The sequence below is a fragment of the Pinus tabuliformis genome, chromosome 6 (assembly GCF_031772625.1).
Source record: "Pinus tabuliformis cultivar Carrire ecotype Pingquan chromosome 6, CPIR1, whole genome shotgun sequence".
NCBI lineage: Eukaryota > Viridiplantae > Streptophyta > Pinopsida > Pinales > Pinaceae > Pinus > Pinus tabuliformis.
In genome coordinates this window covers 1,473,572,930-1,473,590,216 of record NC_142292.1, presented here as the reverse complement: position 1 = coordinate 1,473,590,216, position 17,287 = coordinate 1,473,572,930, and positions in this window count along the sequence as shown.

The window sequence follows — 17,287 nt, the reverse complement described above, 5'->3', positions numbered from 1 at the left end:
TGGTGATCATTCTACAACTTCCCTTGTGTCTGTATGAACTGAAGAGGCCAGTAGTTTATGGGGATGACTGTTTCCTTCCCCAGAATGCAATGCTTCCATTGATGACATGCATGCACAATGGAATACATTTCTTTGTCATAAGTGGGGTACTTTCGGACTATGTCTAAAAGTGTCTCACTGTGGTAAGCCGTTGGATGCCCATGCTGAGTAAGAACCGCACCAATAGCATAGTCGAAGGCATCTGTTTCAATCTCAAATGGTTGTTGCAGGTCTGCTAATGTGAGCCCTGGTGTAGAACAAAGGCAATTCTTCAACTTGGAGAATGCTTGTTGTTGGGTTTTAGACCAATTTTTTTTTCTTTTGCTACTCCCTTGGTGACTTGACTTAAAGGCCAAGTGATATGAGAGAACCAACACGAACCAAGGGTAGAAGTTGGCAAGACCCAAAAAGTTGTAGATCTCTGTTAGAGTGGTTGGGGCTAGCCAAGCCCGAATGACTTGTATCTTGGATGGGTCCACGTGTACACCCTGCTCATCAATTATGTACCTCAAATATTGAACCTGGGTCAGGCCAAAGCTGCATTTCTCCAAGATGGCACACAGCTTGTGTTGTCGTAGGGTTTGAAGGACCTGTCGAATATGGTGGAGGTGCTCGTCCCAACTCTAGCTGAAGATCAAGATGTCATCTAAATACACCACCATGAATTCATTGGTGAAGGGTCACAAGATGTCTTCCATCAGTCTCTTGAAGGTTGCAAGGGTGTTCGTCAATCTGAACAGCATGACCAACCATTCCAAAAGACCCTCAAATTTGAAGGAAGTCTTCCACACATTAGAGGGTTCGATAGGCACCTAGTGATATCCTGACTTCAAGTCAATCTTGCTGAAATATTTGGCCCCTTTAAGCTGGTCAAGAAGGTCATAAATCTATAGGTTGGGTACCTATTTCGGACAGTGATCTTGTTCAAAGCTCGGTAGTCAATACAGAGCCTCCAGGTCCCATCCTTCTTTTGTACCAATACAATCGGGCTCCCATGGGGTGTTGAGCTTAGCCTTATGTTCCCTTTCTGCAATAGTTCCTGAATCTGCCTCTTGATCTCATCATTCTCCAAAACAGAGCATTGATATATCGACCCATTAAGAAATGACACACCCGGGGTTAGATCAATGGGTGCTTGATCTGACAGTGCAGAGGTACCCCTATAGGTGAGGCGAAAACATCCCTGTACTCCTCCACAAACTTATCCATCTGCTATTGTTGTGCAGAGGAGCCCTGCCTAGAAGCCGTGTAGGTGATGCTACCTTTGGTATCCTATACAACTTGTTGGCCAATGTAATAATCACAGAGCGAGGTCTAGACTCATATACAACTTGTCGCTTCCACAAGTATGGTTTTCCTAACAATACATCACAAAATTCAAGAGGAGAAACATCACACAGTACCTCATCCGTGAAGGTATTGATGTTGTAGGGAAGGTGACACTGCTAGCTGACGCGAAGATCTCATCCTTGGTGAAGCCACCCAATGGTGTACGACTGTGGATGTGTTGTAGTCTTTAGGCCCAACAACTTCATGACCTCTAATGAAATGAGGTTCTTTTGGTTCCTGCTGTCAACAATGAACTGCAACAGAGAACCCTTCACCCACATCTGTGAGTGGAAGAGGCATTCCCCCTCCTTTGTATCTTTAGGCTCTATCTTCTAGATCTTGGTGGTGGCCACGGTGGAAGTGTACTCCGCATCAATGATCTGCTTCCCTTTGTTGGTTCCCTTATCGAGTTCTGATTTAGAGTTAGAACACGCGCCTGATTCATAAGGCTTCATCTCAGCCACCAGTGACTGTTTGGCCCGCCACTCACTTATATTGTGAGTGGATCTCTTATGGAACTCACACCATTTTCCTATATCCTTCTTTGTCTTCGTGGTGTTTTTCTTTGCTTGTGGCTTCGACGTGCTCTCCTGGGTAGCCTCGCCTTGTCTTGGTCCTTTCTTATGTGGTTTGGGGGTGCCTTTTCCTTGCTTTGGATTCGCAGATCCAAAGTCCCACTTCTTCTGTTTAAACCTCTGCTCAATCTTGACAGCGTACCGGTACACCATGATGAGCAAGAAAATGTCCAGAAACTCCATCACGTCCTGGATGTACTTGTGTAGATAGTTGCGGTACTTGAGCACCAAATTCTGCTTAGTATCCTTGATACCCAGCTTCGTGTGAAGGGTATGGAAAATATTTGTGAACTCCAACACATCTTGGTCCCTTCCCTGCTGTAGCATGGTCCACTTTATGTGTTTATCTTCATAGCTCCTGACAGGGTAATATTGTTCCTTGATGGTGTCTCAGGAAGAATCCCAAGTGGGTGCGACTGAAAACAGTGAGTGTTCACTCTCGTCCTTTTGTTCATAGTAGGTTTCCCACTAGTCCTTGATGTGTGGGGCGGCTTTAAGAAGTGCAAAAGTAATCTTTTCCCAATTGGAAAAGTCACGAATTGAAAAATATCCTTCCAACAGATTTAACCATTTATCTACGTAGTTTGCATCTATCAGGCCTTAAAATATGGGAATATTGAAGTTAACTTGTACCTTAAAAGGAGTGGTGCCCCAAAGTGGCTGATGGATGAAGATGCATCGTCTATGGGTAGCCATCGAAGGATTTGGGAAAAGTTATCCATCATTGCGTCCCTTTGTCGCTGGATGGCTTCCTCGAGCAACATTTTGAAAGGATCTCTTTCTCCCTCATCTTTCTTTCTTCTTCCATGGGAGGTTGTCGGGTTTTGCGAGGCTGATCTTGCAACAGTTCAACCAGATCGAGCCCTAACTACTTATAACCTGACCTCATTGGGGACATGCAAAGAAAAATAGAGAAAGAGCAGACCGCTCTGATACCATTGATCCGAACTTAAACAGGAACGCAACAACTTCTAGATATAATCATAAATACAGAGATGCAACAGAAAAACACTTCATTTCATTAATAGAAAAATATTGAGCTATGCTTACAAACAGAATGGAAATAAGATAGCTCAGGCGATGGTAGCTTATCTCTGAGAAGAGCTATGGCGGCTACATGCCTTTGAACTGTGTTATAATGAGGCTCAAAGGCCTATTTATTATTGAGAAATAATGGAAAAGCCTAAACATCCAAAAACTTAACCCTAGGAGATGAAGCGCCAAAACTGTGGGCCCCATTTGGGTAAATTGGTACATCAACTTCCCGGGGTCATAACTTTGGCATACGATCTTCGTTTGGCTATCATAATACCTCATTCAAAGATCTCGAAGAGAAATCCAAAAACAAATTGGCAAGTTGTTATGGTATGTTTTCGGTCTCTCCATTTTCCCTAAAAACGTCATTTAGGGACTCAAAACGGCTTCGGAAGTTCAGGACCCGAAAAAATGCCAACATTAGTAAATTGTGCTACAATTAAGGAAACCAAAAAAATGAAAGAGACAATCTTGGGGGTCCAAGTGGAATAGGCGGGTTGCCACCAATATCCACTTGGATCAAGGTATTTATGACTCAACGAGACCTTCAAACAAATCTTCAGTTTGTATAGAGTCAGACACATTCATAAATTCAACACTCTTCCCCTATTTACCACATTTTTTTCAACACTTTCCATGTTACTTCTTGCTCAATTTGAAAGTTATGAATCCAAATAATCTTTATGAACCATTACAATAGTGTTTAGATGAATGAAATGAAAAGTATGTGAGCCTTAAGTGAAAGTAGAATTCAAAAGAAGTGAAAAATAACAAACGAGATCCTTGCAACACGATTGAACAAGTAAACAACCACGTAAATTCGAAAAACTAGAATCAAATCATAGTTGAATCCATTTAATGTATTAATAAAGAGGCTTAAAACAAAACCATAATCATCAATACATTACAACCTTCTTTTTAAATCTCTGGCATACAGTGGAAAAAGGATTCTCTAAAGTCCTAGATGAATATAGGGGTGCGATCACCTACATGTTGCTCCACTGTGGCCTATGTTTGTCACCAATAGGTTGCTCCCATTTTCACCTATGTTGGTTCTAGAAATCTAGGAGAATGATCAGGATTCCGGAAGCTTCCCCTTCTAGGAGTTTCCAGAATTTGTTTCAACTACTTACCTTGGATAAAATATTCAGATCCTATCCTTCCCTACTTTGGAGTTTTCACCACTTATCCTTTGATCTTATCGTTCCATCAAAGGTGGATCTCTTACCCTAGATTGGTAATTAGATAATAACTACCAACTTACCCTACTTCTCTATATATTCCCAGTTTCCTATGTGGTTGGTGGTTGGATTTTGGAGAGTGATTCTACACTTATGCTGCTGTAGTGAGTGGTCATCATCTCATGCATTTAGGGTGATTGGAGGTGCATATTGTGACAAGGAAAGGACAAGTCAACAACTTGGAGGAGCTCTTCTACAAGATCAACTACTACTTATGGTTGTAATCTCCTTCCATTTATATTAATGCAAATAATTCATTGTTTTCCTATATGTGATGTTGTTATTTCACTTATTTCATTACCATGTTTATCTATTGATTGAAGTACTTAGATGATACTCCATAGATTTCGTAGTTTATTGGCTTGTATTATCTGACTGTGCAAGTTCTAATTTTGGCATTCAGAGCTAGAGTTGGAGCTTCCAAGCTAAAGAAGGAGCGAAGTGTGTGAAGGATTCTAGGTAGGCCTCACTCCATCATTTATTTACATTAAGGAAAATCATTGAGTTCCTTGTCTCTCTATTGTTCTAAGTTAGCCACTGACCTAGGGGATATACTTTTGTTCACAATCATAAATCCCATATAACAAATTGGCGACTCTGGTGGGGAATGAAGTATTCCCTTGGTGTTTCCTCATCCATTATGTTCTATTTCCTCCTTGACAGACCATTGTTGTATCATCCAACCAAGAACAGACCTGGGAAGTGATTTCATTAAACCATTTTTGCAATTTTTGTGCCGGAATTCTCTTTCCCAGGCACAATGGACCCCCTGTGCCTTTGATAGAGCTTTGCACCTCCCTGCCCCACTCTGCACCAACGTTACAACACACTAGTGCCTCTTCTGCACCAGCGTTGGCCCCTTTTTTGCATGAATTTTCCTTGGTTCTTGAGCATATCTTTGGTCATCCTACTTCCAATTGAACTTAGATGAGTCTTTAGTGTCTTGTGGTCTCTCTAAAGCCTCTGTTTGGTTTGCATTTGTGTTGTTTTCCTTTGGTAAGAATTGGTTTTGATTTTTGTTTGTTCTTATCACTTGGTCGCTTGCAAACTGTTTTCGTTTGATTGTTGATCGCTTAGATGAATTTTTGTTCTAGTCGTCATTCTGAAAAGTGTAATTGAATCAATAATTGAACATTTGCATCTTAGTTTTCTTCATTTCGAAAACTAAGTGTGGTGAAAAGAACTATTTTTCATCGGTATTTAGTGTTTTACATGTGCATTAGCATAGGAATAGTTGCATCGAAAAGGAAATTGCATTTTTCGTTTTGTTTGCTACATATTGTGTGTTGCATATTGATTTTTCCTTCCCTTCCTTAGCAAGATTTTCATTAAAAGAGAAATAACTTCTATTTTCTCATGCTAGATTTGCATTTTAGGATATTTAGGTGACATTCGTGGTCAACCCAAAAACTGAAACATAGTCAAAGATAAAAATTAAAATTTATTGAATCAACCAAAGGAGCATTTGTAACATTAACACAAACATTTAGTGGTCGAGGCTTAAGATGTGTTTTGGCGTCGTTGAATGTAGGAGCTATCGTTGTTTGCTAGCGTTGCATCCCCGGGGTGAAATCTCGTTCCACGTATGTGGTGGGCTCCAGTATTGCAGCATAATGCTGCAACTCCTGGGACACCCTTCTTTACTCTTATCAACCCGGTAGTTCATAACAAACTTGGAAGCGATGGTGCTGTATGCATAAGTACTAGCTCTTGCCGCGACTGTCACTTGGTCAGTTGGCACAAGTCCGCTAGGAGCTTAAGCCAACTTCTATGAGATCTTAGAAGAAGCTTTTTAACTGATGGACGAAATCTAACTCAAAGAAGGCTAATATACTTGTAGAAAGAAACTGGAAAGCTGAAAGGAAACGCAAACCCTAGCAAACCCTAATTTTACCAGTTAGCCCTACTGATGCAAGAAAGAGGATGCAAGCTACTGAAAGAGATGCCATTGACTTCTAGGAACGTAAAATGCATGTGTCTAAGCTACTTCTACAGTAACATTTGAAAAAAACATCTTTTTGTATTTTTGAATAAGTTGTCAAAATTATCATGCATGTGCTTTGACTGTTTTGATTGTGCAGAGGTGGATTGGCGAGAGGAAATGCTTGCAGATGGTTGGGAAGGTTCAAAGAGGGCCTAAGGGGGCCCTAGCACCCTTCCATAGAGTTTCACAAAGTTTGGCTATCAAGAAACCGCGTTCGTTAGCTTCTACAGGAAGTCTGCAGGGGTTCTACATGATGTTCTATATTTTCTACAGGATGTTCAGAAATGGGATTTTAGAGGGTGGATGGAGGGAGAAAGGTGGAGAAGTGAGTATGGAGGTAGGATAAGGGTGTGAGGGGGTCCAGGACTTGGTGGATGGAGCTGAGGAGAGATGAAGATGGCTGGATTTGTTTAAGGAGGAGTGAAGCAATGTTGCACAAAAATTAGGGTTATGTGAGCAAATGTGGCAAACATGAGGCAAGAATCCGCGTTAAGGGGTGGAGCAGATGGGATTGATGGAGTATGGGCAGATAGAGAAGTGGTACGGGTGCTCTGCAAGTTGTTTCTCCAACTGAACCAACGAAGACTTGGAAAATCAGAGACCTAGTTACGTTAACCTAATCTGATCTAGCTAACAGTAAAGAGAATGAACAGAGGTTTATTTGCAATGAAACCATGTATAATAACTATGCAACGAAGCAATCAAGAATCTAAACATGTAACCAACTTCTGCAAATAAAATTCGAACACTAATGATTGCATGATGAAGCAAAGACAGTGTTTTTGGTGGCAGCAAGGACACCTTTGTCCAAGCTCATGGTCCCACTGAGGGAGAGGTGATATTAGAGGTGCTTGATAGCCTTTTTCTAAAGATGTTCTCTGTTATTAACCTATCAAATCAATCTGAACATGAAAATCCTTTTTTAATCATCAAAAGCAACCTAAATAACAAAACAATATTTAAATCTAAATAGTAGATTTTATTCTAAGAATGTAGCAAAAACACACAAAGGTAAACAAAGGAGGTACAGGGCACTTGGGTTGGGCCCAACCCCAAGAGATACAACCTCCTAGGAGAGATTAGAGCTGGTGCAAAGCTGGATTCATCTTTATTGAGCAAGAAATAATAGTTACATCAAAAACTGTCCACAAAGGAAATCTTGAAAGTTTGCTGAAATGCAGAGCTAATCTACTGCCTAAAAAATGACTAAAAGAATGACTAAAATCGAACTACAAACTAGCTAACTTCTGCCTACAAAGTGACTAACTAAAATGAGGCCCTAAGCCTTCTTATTTATACAAATTGAGGACCCCAACAACCCTCCAAAACTTTAGGAACTCGGCTGCCAAAACTTGTAGTTAACAACACCTTTACTAGCCCTTGCTCGGCTACCCTTGTGATAATCGATTTGGTGGCCCTTGAACTCTGAGCTGATGGTGGAGAATTCGAGGTAAGGACCCATAAATGAAGGGGACACCTTCCTACAAATCCTCTCCCTTGTTCTTCCACGAATTTCGCTGTCAAGTGCTCATTAAAACCTTTTGATTTTGTCTCAAAATTGACTAAAAATCTGCACAAAGCACCCATTAAACTTGTTGGCATAATGACTAACCCAATTCACTCTATTAGCATAAATATAATAAAAAACATGTAATAAACTAATGAGAATGGTGGATTAAGTCGAATTAGGAAGTTGAATGAGCCCATATAATTATCCATTTTTGGGGCTCATCATCACCTCCCTACTGAAAGTGTTGCTCATCCTCTGAGCAACTAATCTATCTCCTCATCTTTGATGGCCTTGGTGGCCTCCTTGTCACGCCAAGATTATGAAGTGATGTCCTCTTCTTGGTCATGAAACCATGCTTTTCTCTCTGCTTCTTCCCACTGCCTGTGCTCATTTTCTTGTAGCAGTTTTGTTAGCGCCTCAACCTCAGCCTGCAGCTTGTCATCTCTTTGTTGTTCATTAGATGCTTCCTTGTCTTTCCTTCTTCCTGTGATTGTTTGGCCGCCTTTTCCTCCAATTGCTCAGTCTCTCTTAGCTTAGCCCAAGTTTCTTGTAGAGAATTCTCAGCTTCCTGTAGAACTGTCTCATCGTCTTGTAGAGCTGTCTTTGAGTCCATCATCTAAATTCTCTCTCTTCAAGTGAAGGTCTGTGGCTTCCTCATTCATAGGTGATGGATATTTTTGAAGGAGGCTCCTCCTTTTGTTTAGCTGTTGTGTCCTCAATAGTAATTGGCTCTTTTGACTGTGGTTTGGGTCTACCCACTTTTATCCGTGTGCTCCTTCTTTCCTTAAAGTACATGGAGGTTTGCCTCTTTCTCTTCCTTTTTGGTTTTGGAGGTGTGCTTAAGGTGGCAAGCACGGCTGCTGCCTCCCTTGCCAATATTTCAGGTGATTTCTCCTTTTGCTGTTCTGTTTTCGTGCTTCCTGTAGAAACTGTTTTCATGCTTCCTGTAGAAGCTGTTTCGCTCTACTGTCACTGATATCTCATGGTGTGTCTCTTCCTCCTTTTTTCCTCTTCTTTGATCTTCTCTGCCTTTGTTAGCTTGCTTCCTCATGCTTTGTTTTGGCTTTCTTCTCATCTTGTTTAGTTTCTGCCTTCTCTGCTTTAGTCTTTTTCTTTTCTATTCTGGATCTTCCTTCTCATCTTCTGTTTTGATTCCCTCCTTTGTTTCAAGTTCTTCTTTCTCCATTTTGGTTTTTTCCTATTTTTCTATTTCCTCCTCATCTTCCCCTGTCATATTTCTAAAAATCTCCCTATCATGATGTGTGGTCACTACTGGAAATGTTCAGGTGAGGAGGGAGGAAACAAACTTTCAAAACCGGAAATAGAGAAATCGCTGAGGTTTGTTTTTCTGGAGTCAGGAATTTCTCATGTTCTTCTTTTTCACAACATCAATTTACCATTTTTTCTTCAAACTGTTTCCAACTTGAATTTGCTTCTCGGTTTTTGAGGAAAATCAATACCTTTGACAGAACAGAGAATATTTATAACATAAGGTTTTGCTTCAAAGAGTGGACATTATTGCAAATTTCGTTTCTCATAGGTTGGCTTCTATGGTTGCATCCTTTTTCAAAATAATGTGAGAAAGAAAAAGGCATATTTTGGATGCAGAGCAGGAAAATGGAGAGACCGTGTATAACCTAAAGAAGGAAAAAAAAACACACAGGCAGTATTTTAAGCTTCACTTTCATTTCTTTTAACCAAATATTGTGTTTTTAATCCTCCACCTTATATAAATATATCATATGCAAAGCAGTTTCCTGAGCCTACCTCTTTTCAAGCTCCAAATTCAACGTGGAAAAGTCCAGGCTTCCCTGCTCTGGAAGGCTGTGCCGTACTTCTTGTAGAAGACCCTCCCGGTTCCTGTAGAATGCCACTGTGCCTCTGAGCGAGCCCGATACGTAACAAAATCTCAAAGACAGGTAGAAAAACTGGTGGAGGATGACTAGTTAATCATTTTGTGGTAGCGGAGGATGCATACTTCAGTTGAGGACGTTGCAAGTGCACATGAACAACAGGTGGTTTCAGCCGAGCATTTTTTAATTGCGGTGTGATTCGTGGTGAGGGAGTGAAGTGGCTAGGTGTACGTGGCCACATGCAGATTGCAGTGCTATTATGGGATTGGATATTTTCTACCTAGAATCCCTTACCATTAGTTGCGCTGGAGTTCAAAATCTCTACCACTGTCTATTTTTTTTTTAATTTCCCGTGAATGACTACACACGTGCGCTGGTGATCCTTGGATGAGTGCAATCGAACTGGCTAGCTTTCTAGCTGAATCCCACCATTTCATTCATTCATGCAGTTCTTGAATTAGATTCATGCAACAGAGGAACGAGGTTAGTCACGTACCTGGAAGTCGAGCGTGGTTGCTATGAGGTGTTGTGGCTTTTCATTTGTTGCATGCATTGGTTTTTGTGGTTGCATGATGGTTTGGTTGCTGATTCATGGCTGTTTTCCTTGTGCAGGTGTCCTCTAGCCAGATCTAAGCTGCGGGAGTTTGTTTCCACGTTCAGACTTGCACCCTCAAGCTGCTGATGTTGAATTTTTACAAGGCAGCGACTTATTTTCTCCATTGCTCTTGAATGATAGACCGGATTGATCTGAAACTTTTGAGCATGTTCCTATCATCATTATGCACCTCCCATAACAAAATTGCGATCAATGGATGCACAGATTTCGAGAAAAATGGAAAATGGCTGAAGATTACAAAGATCAATTTCTCGGAAACTGTGCATCAGAATCGGCTGAAATTGCTTGCATAGGTTACTATCACCTATATGCATCTCCCCATGAAATAGGTTTTGAAACGGATGCACGGATATGGAGAAAATGCAAAAATGGCTGATGGTGATGGAGGTTGATTTCTTGGAAACCATGCACCGGAATTGGCTAAAATTGCTCAGGCATGTTTCCATCGTCCCTATACAACTCCCCCTGTAACATTTTTGTAAATGGATGCACGGTTTTCAAGTTAGGAAAAAAACAAATTTCAGCACTATGCATTTTTGCTTCCAAGCATTCTGCAGTTTTTTGCATGGTAAGAAAAAATGAGCTTGGGCTGTGATGCAGGCATGGAATTGATGGGAGAGAGGCTTGAGGATTTTAGGAGGACATATGAACCCGTGAGGAAGCTATGATGTTCGCCAAACTGCCTTTTTGAAATCCATTTCTAGCTTCCTGTAGAAATCCTGTAATTTCTACAGGAACTTCCTGTAGAACACACAGTTTTTAGGAAAGAAGCACAATGAGATGGAAAAAATGATGGAGAAGGGTGAGGGATGGAAACATGGATGCTTGCAGGCCTCATGGACATATTCCTAGCCTTCTGGTCCTTTTCAGAGATCAATTTTGGCTTGTTTGTAGGCTTCCTGTAGAAGACACAAAACTCCCTGTAGAAGGCACAAAACTTCCTCTGTCTTTGTTTTAAGCGATCCTCCTAATCTGCAATGTCCTTGCTACAACCTGCAATTATTCAAATGGAAATTAGGTTTATTTTTCTTTTCATTTTTCTCTTTTTTTTTTGGAAACAACTAGGGCGCCTCATGGAGGTTTTCACTCTAATTGCCTGCCCTGAGCGCCTCCAAGGGATGTTTTCACCCAGGGATCTTATTCTTTTTCTCTTTTATCTTTTTTCCAACCCATTGACCACCCCATGGAGGTTTTCAATCAATGAGCCAATCTAAGGCGCCTCCGAGGAGGTTTTCACCTTAGATTTTTATTTTCCTCTTATTTTCATTTTTTCTCTTTTCTCTTTTTTCTACCTTACCCTACTTGAAAAACAAAATCATTTTCAAGTATAAGAATACTTCCAATGGAGCCATGTGCACATCAATATTAGAGACAAGATGTTGTGGAGGCTTGAAATGCATGCTTTGACAGTTATCCAGATTTCAGAGACCAAATGATTTGACTTTGAAGGGATCAAACATAACTGAAGAAGAGAGTACTGCTGCAACTTAGTGACCGTCTGAAACCATATCTCAATATAGCTCTGATATCCTTGGTCCTTTTTCTGATCTGGATCATTCTCCATATCTTCTTCTATCATGACCTTCAAATCTTCCTCTTTTTGCTGAGTTTTCTCTTGAATACATGGAGGATTTGATGGTAACCATGAGGGAACTCTCTCAATCTCTGATTCTGATGTCTTCTCTTCATCAAGTGCAGCCCATGGTTCTTTGATCTCCTCTTTTGAATCTTCTTTTGCTGGATGTGGTCCTTCAATGCTTTCAGGATAATCCCTTTTTCGCAATACTCTTCCTGAGCTATGGTGAAGATCTTTGAGCTCAAGAGGAGTCATTTGGACATGTTGTGCCTCAGCTTTGCAATTGGGTTGAGCTATTCCAATGTGTGGGTTTGGAAATGGTGGTATGGGTAGTTGAGTGGGGGTGTATATTTGAGATGGATGTGGATGGGGTTGTGGTTGGGTAGGTGGTGGAGGCAAAGAAGTAGGAGGAGAGTTGTATTGGGGCGTCCACCACTGATGAGGTGCATTCCATTGAGGCTGTGGCTAAGCATAAGAGTGAAACGAATGAGCAACTGGAGAAGCATGGTATTGAGGAGGATACGACCAAAGAGGGGGTGTGGACCAGGAAGGATGAGCAAGGGGACCCCAAGAAGGCATGGAAGTGGCTTGATAGGGGTTATAATAGGTCTGGAATGTCTCTTGCATTCCCTCCTGGTAAGTTCTAGGTCCATGTGACCTCCTTTGGTTCATGAAATAGAGTGCTTCAGTGACTCTTTTGGCCCTCTGATATGCAGATTTAAGTCCAGGCAAGGAAGGGCACTGATTCGTAGGATGGTATTCTTCATAGACGAAACACACTTCTAGGGAGTGCATTGGACATTTGTTCCTAGGATGCTTTCTAGTGCACCTAGGACAAAAGATGTCCAAAGCCCTCTTGGATTCCTCTTGCTTCCTTTGGATCTGCAAGGTATCCAGTTGCATGGCAAGAAACCGCCTCATATCACTCTTGAAATCTTCCATCTGAGTTGCAAATTCATTTTTGGACAAGGTACTACTCCCAACATTTCTATTTGTAGCCATTTGCTCCAGAGGAATGTTTTATTCTTCTTCTTCCCTTGAGGTTCTTCAAATATGTCTTGCTGTCCACCTAAGGGTTCTTTAATCACAGCCATCGAAGAAGAGAGAAGGTTGGCTGTGTGAAGCAGTGGGGGCGTTGTGCAATCTTTTTTGTGAATTATCTCTACTCCTACAAGGCATGAAAGGAAATCTTTTTGGTTGATTTTTGCATTTTTATGCTTGTACCTACAAAACTAAAATAGATTGAACTGCAACTAACTATCTTGCTGAAATGAAAATGCGGAATTGAAATGAAAGTAGGAAATGACTAATCTATTTTGCTCAAATGAAATTGCAAGAATGAAATGCTAGTCTACGCTTGCAGAATTGAAATTCCGGAATTGAAATCCTAATCTACGCTTGCAAAATTGAAATTGCGGAATTGAAATGCTAATCTATGAAAGTGAGAAATATCTAATCTACACTTGCTAAAATGAAATGAAAGCAGGAAATGTCTAATCTACTTTTGTGGAAATGAAATTGCAGAATGGAAATGAAATAAACTACTTAGCATAAGGTTGTAGTAGAAAATAGAAGAAAAACAACAATCACCAATACTCTAATGCTTCCCCGTCAATAGCGCCAAAAAGAATGGTGGGCTCCAGTATTGCAGCAATAATGGTACAACTCCTGGGACTCCCTTCTTTACTCTTATCAACCGGTAGTTCGTAACAAACTTGGAAGCGACGGTGCTTTATGCACAAATACTAGCTCTTGTCGTGGCTGTCACTTGGTCAGTTGGCACAAGTCCGCTAGGAGCTTAAGCCAACTTCTATGAGCTCTTAGAAGAATCTTTTTAACTGATGGACGAAAGCTAACTCAAAGAAGGCTAATCTACTTGCAGAAAGAAATTGGAAAGTTGAAAGGAAACACAAACCCTAACAAACCCTAATTTTACTAGTTAGCCCTACTGATGCAAGAAAGAGGATGCAAGCTACTGAAAGAGATGCCATTGACTTCTAGGAAGGTAAAATGCATGTGTCTAAGCTACTTCTACAGTAACATCTGAAAAAAAACATCTTTTTGTATTTTTGAATAAGTTGTCAGAATTATCATGCATGTGCTTTGACTGTTTTGATTGTGCAGAGGTGGATTGGCAAGAGGAAATGATTGCAGATGGTTGGGAAGGTTCAAAGAGGGCCTAAGGGGGCCCTAGCACCCTTCCAAAGAGTTTCACAAAGTTTGGCTATCAAGAAACCGCGTTTGTGAGCTTCTACAGGAAGTCTGTAGGGGTTCTACAGGATGTTCTGTATTTTCTACAGGATGTTCAGAAATGGGATTTTGGAGGGTGGATGGAGGGAGAAAGGCGGAGAAGTAAGTATGGAGGTAGGATAAGGGTGTAAGGGGGTCTAGGACTTGGTGGATGGAGCTGAGGAGAGATGAAGATGGCTGGATTTGTTCAAGGAGGAGTGAAGCAATGTTGCACAAAAATTAGGGTTATGTGAGAAAATGTGGCAAACGTGAGGCAAGAATCCACATTAGGGGATGGAGCAGATGGGATTGATGGAGTATGGGTAGATAGAGAAGTGGTACGGGTGCTATACAAGTTGTTTCTCCAACTGAACCAACGAAGACTTGGAAAATCAGAGACCTAGTTACGTTAACCTAATCTGATCTAGCTAACAGTAAAGAGAATGAACATAAGTTTATTTGCAATGAAACCATGTATAATAACTATGCAACGAAGCAATCAAGAATCCGAACATGTAACCAACTTCTGCAAATAAAAATTGAACACTAATGATTGCATGATGAAGCAAAGACAGTGTTTTTGGTGGAAGCAAGGACACCTTTGTCCCAGCTCATGGTCCCACTGAGGGAGAGGTGAGATCAGAGGTGCTTGATAGCCTTTTTCTAAAGATATTCTATGTTATTAACCTATCAAATCAATATGAACATGAAAAGCCTTTCTTAATCATCAAAAGAAACCTAAATAACAAAACAAGATTAAATCTAAATAGCAGATTTTATTCTAAGAATGCAGCAAAAACACATAAAGGTAAACAAAGGAGGTACTGGGCACTTGGGTTGGGCCCAACCCCAAGAGCTACAGCCTCCTAAGAGAGATTAGAGCTGGTGCAAAGCTGGATTCATCTTTATTGAGCAAGAAATAATAGTTACATCAAAAACTGTCCACAAGGGAAAGCTTGAAAGTGTGCTGAAATGCAGAGCTAATCTACTGCCTAAAAAATGACTAAAAGAATGACTAAAATCGAACTACAAACTAGCTAACTTCTGCCTACAAAGTGACTAACTGAAATGAGGCCCTAAGCCTTCTTATTTATACAAATTGAGGACCCCAATAGCCCTCCTAAACTTTAGGAACTCGGCTGCCAAAACTTGTAGTTAACAACACCTTTACTAGCCTTTGCTCGGCTGCCCTTGTGATAATCGATTTGGTGGCCCTTGAACTCTGAGCTGATGGTGGAGAATTTGAGGTAAGGGCCCATAAATGAAGGGGACACCTTCCTACAAATCCTATCCCTTGTTCTTCCACGAATTTGGCTGCCAAGTGCTCATTAAAACCTTTGATTTTGTCTCAAAATTGACTAAAAATTTGCACAAAGCACCCATTAGACTTGTTGGCATAATGACTAACCCAATTCACTCTATTAGCATAAATATAATAAAAAACATGCAATAAACTAATGAGAATGGTGGATTAAGTCAAATTAGGAGGTTGAATGAGCCCATATAATTATCCATTTTTGGGGCTCATTAGTATGTTAGTGTATAAGATTGTACTCCATGTACATTTGGGTATATTGGTGGCACTCCACGTATGTAAAGTATATGGGAATGTTCTCATCGAATGGTTACACATTAAACAACACTACTACGAACTACACTCCCACATATTGTTGCGTATATTTTGGGAGTCCCAAATAGGTTTCTATCCATCCATAGGTAACCGAGTCTACTGCCTTGCCATGATACACCAAACACATAATTAAGGGAGATTGGCTGTCGTACATTAATTCCTTGGTTCGACATGGTGTATATTGCAGTTCATGGTTGCTTGGTAATCCTTTATGCCTAGATTATCCTCTTTTTTATTTATTTCTTTGTGTTAATAAAATTTATTGCCCAATGTGGAAGAAAAAAACCCCCCTCCCCGTCGTTCACGTAGAATGCAAAATAAACATCCACTTCATGTAGAGGCTATTCCTAAACATCGTCCAAGGCATAGGCAAATGCAAACTATTGAATCAGGAACATCGGGAACTAATTCTAGCCCTCCTCCCAATATTTATCAGCCATAATCATCTCTCCCTTTGAGTTTCAAACCCAAGATTACATCTATTCATGTTGGTGGCATTGACACAATTGAAACATAAGTGCTTGAAACTTTGTTACCCGAGGTCAATGAATTTGTTCTCCTTGAGTTAGAAAATTTATTTCCTAAGGTTATTGAACTCGAGGAGCCTCAGCCATCTTTACCTAATTCTTTGGGACCTTCCTCCTCTCTTCCTTTATCTCAGGCAGAACCAATATATCTTGGGCTTGACGACGAACCTCTTCCATACAGACTTATGACTATTGAAGAGATCCCTCAACAAGAGCCTCGTCCTTCTACTCTTGTTCATTAGGAAGGACTTTATTATTATCAAACTGATCCTCTTCCCTCTCCTCAACCTAAGACACAATCTCCTTTACTTGATTCTTTGGGCCTACTTACGGATCTTGCACGACAATCTTCATTGGGATTTTTAGCCATGACTGGAATTGATTCAAAGTCCCAGCATGTGTCCACCACGATGGTTGATACATAAAGTGTCACATCCTCATTTACGTTTGTATCATCAACATAAGCTCATTTATATGGTGGTCCGTCTGTCCTGCCCGACTATCAATGATTATGATCTGGTACCTTTTCTGATGTGGCTTCCAGTCCTTGGACCTCTCCCATGTCATCCAATTCGAGAATAACGTCTAGTAATTCTCCTATGAATGCCACACATTCTTCTCCTCTCCCTTGATTCACACCTACAATATAGTAGTATGCTGGCCCTTCTATCAATGGGAAAAGCTACCCTCAAAAACCCAACCCTCCTTATGTTGGGTACCCTCCATTTGGATCACAATTTCCTCCATCATCCCCTCATCCCATGGTAGGGGGGAAACCTATTGTTGGTATAAATCCATATGGTAATCCACCTTGCTATATTCCTCCTGATCCTGGAATGGCTTCCAGTGTTTGGAAACCTACTTTACCCATTCAACTTGGTTCATATTTTGGATCGATTGTTCAATCCTCAAATTGTATCGTCTTCATCACAAATTCCTACCTATCCCTCAGTAACTCGACAATCTCAGATACATGTGAGCCAAACTTTACAGCCTATTCCAATGGTGTCTATTTCTGCCTAGATCCCGATTAGTTAAATTGTACATGGTCCCTCACCTTCTCAATCACTTGCGCAAGGTACTCCTCAAGTTTCGGTAGGTCAAATTCTTCAAAATTTGGCACAATTTCAGTTGAACCCGTAC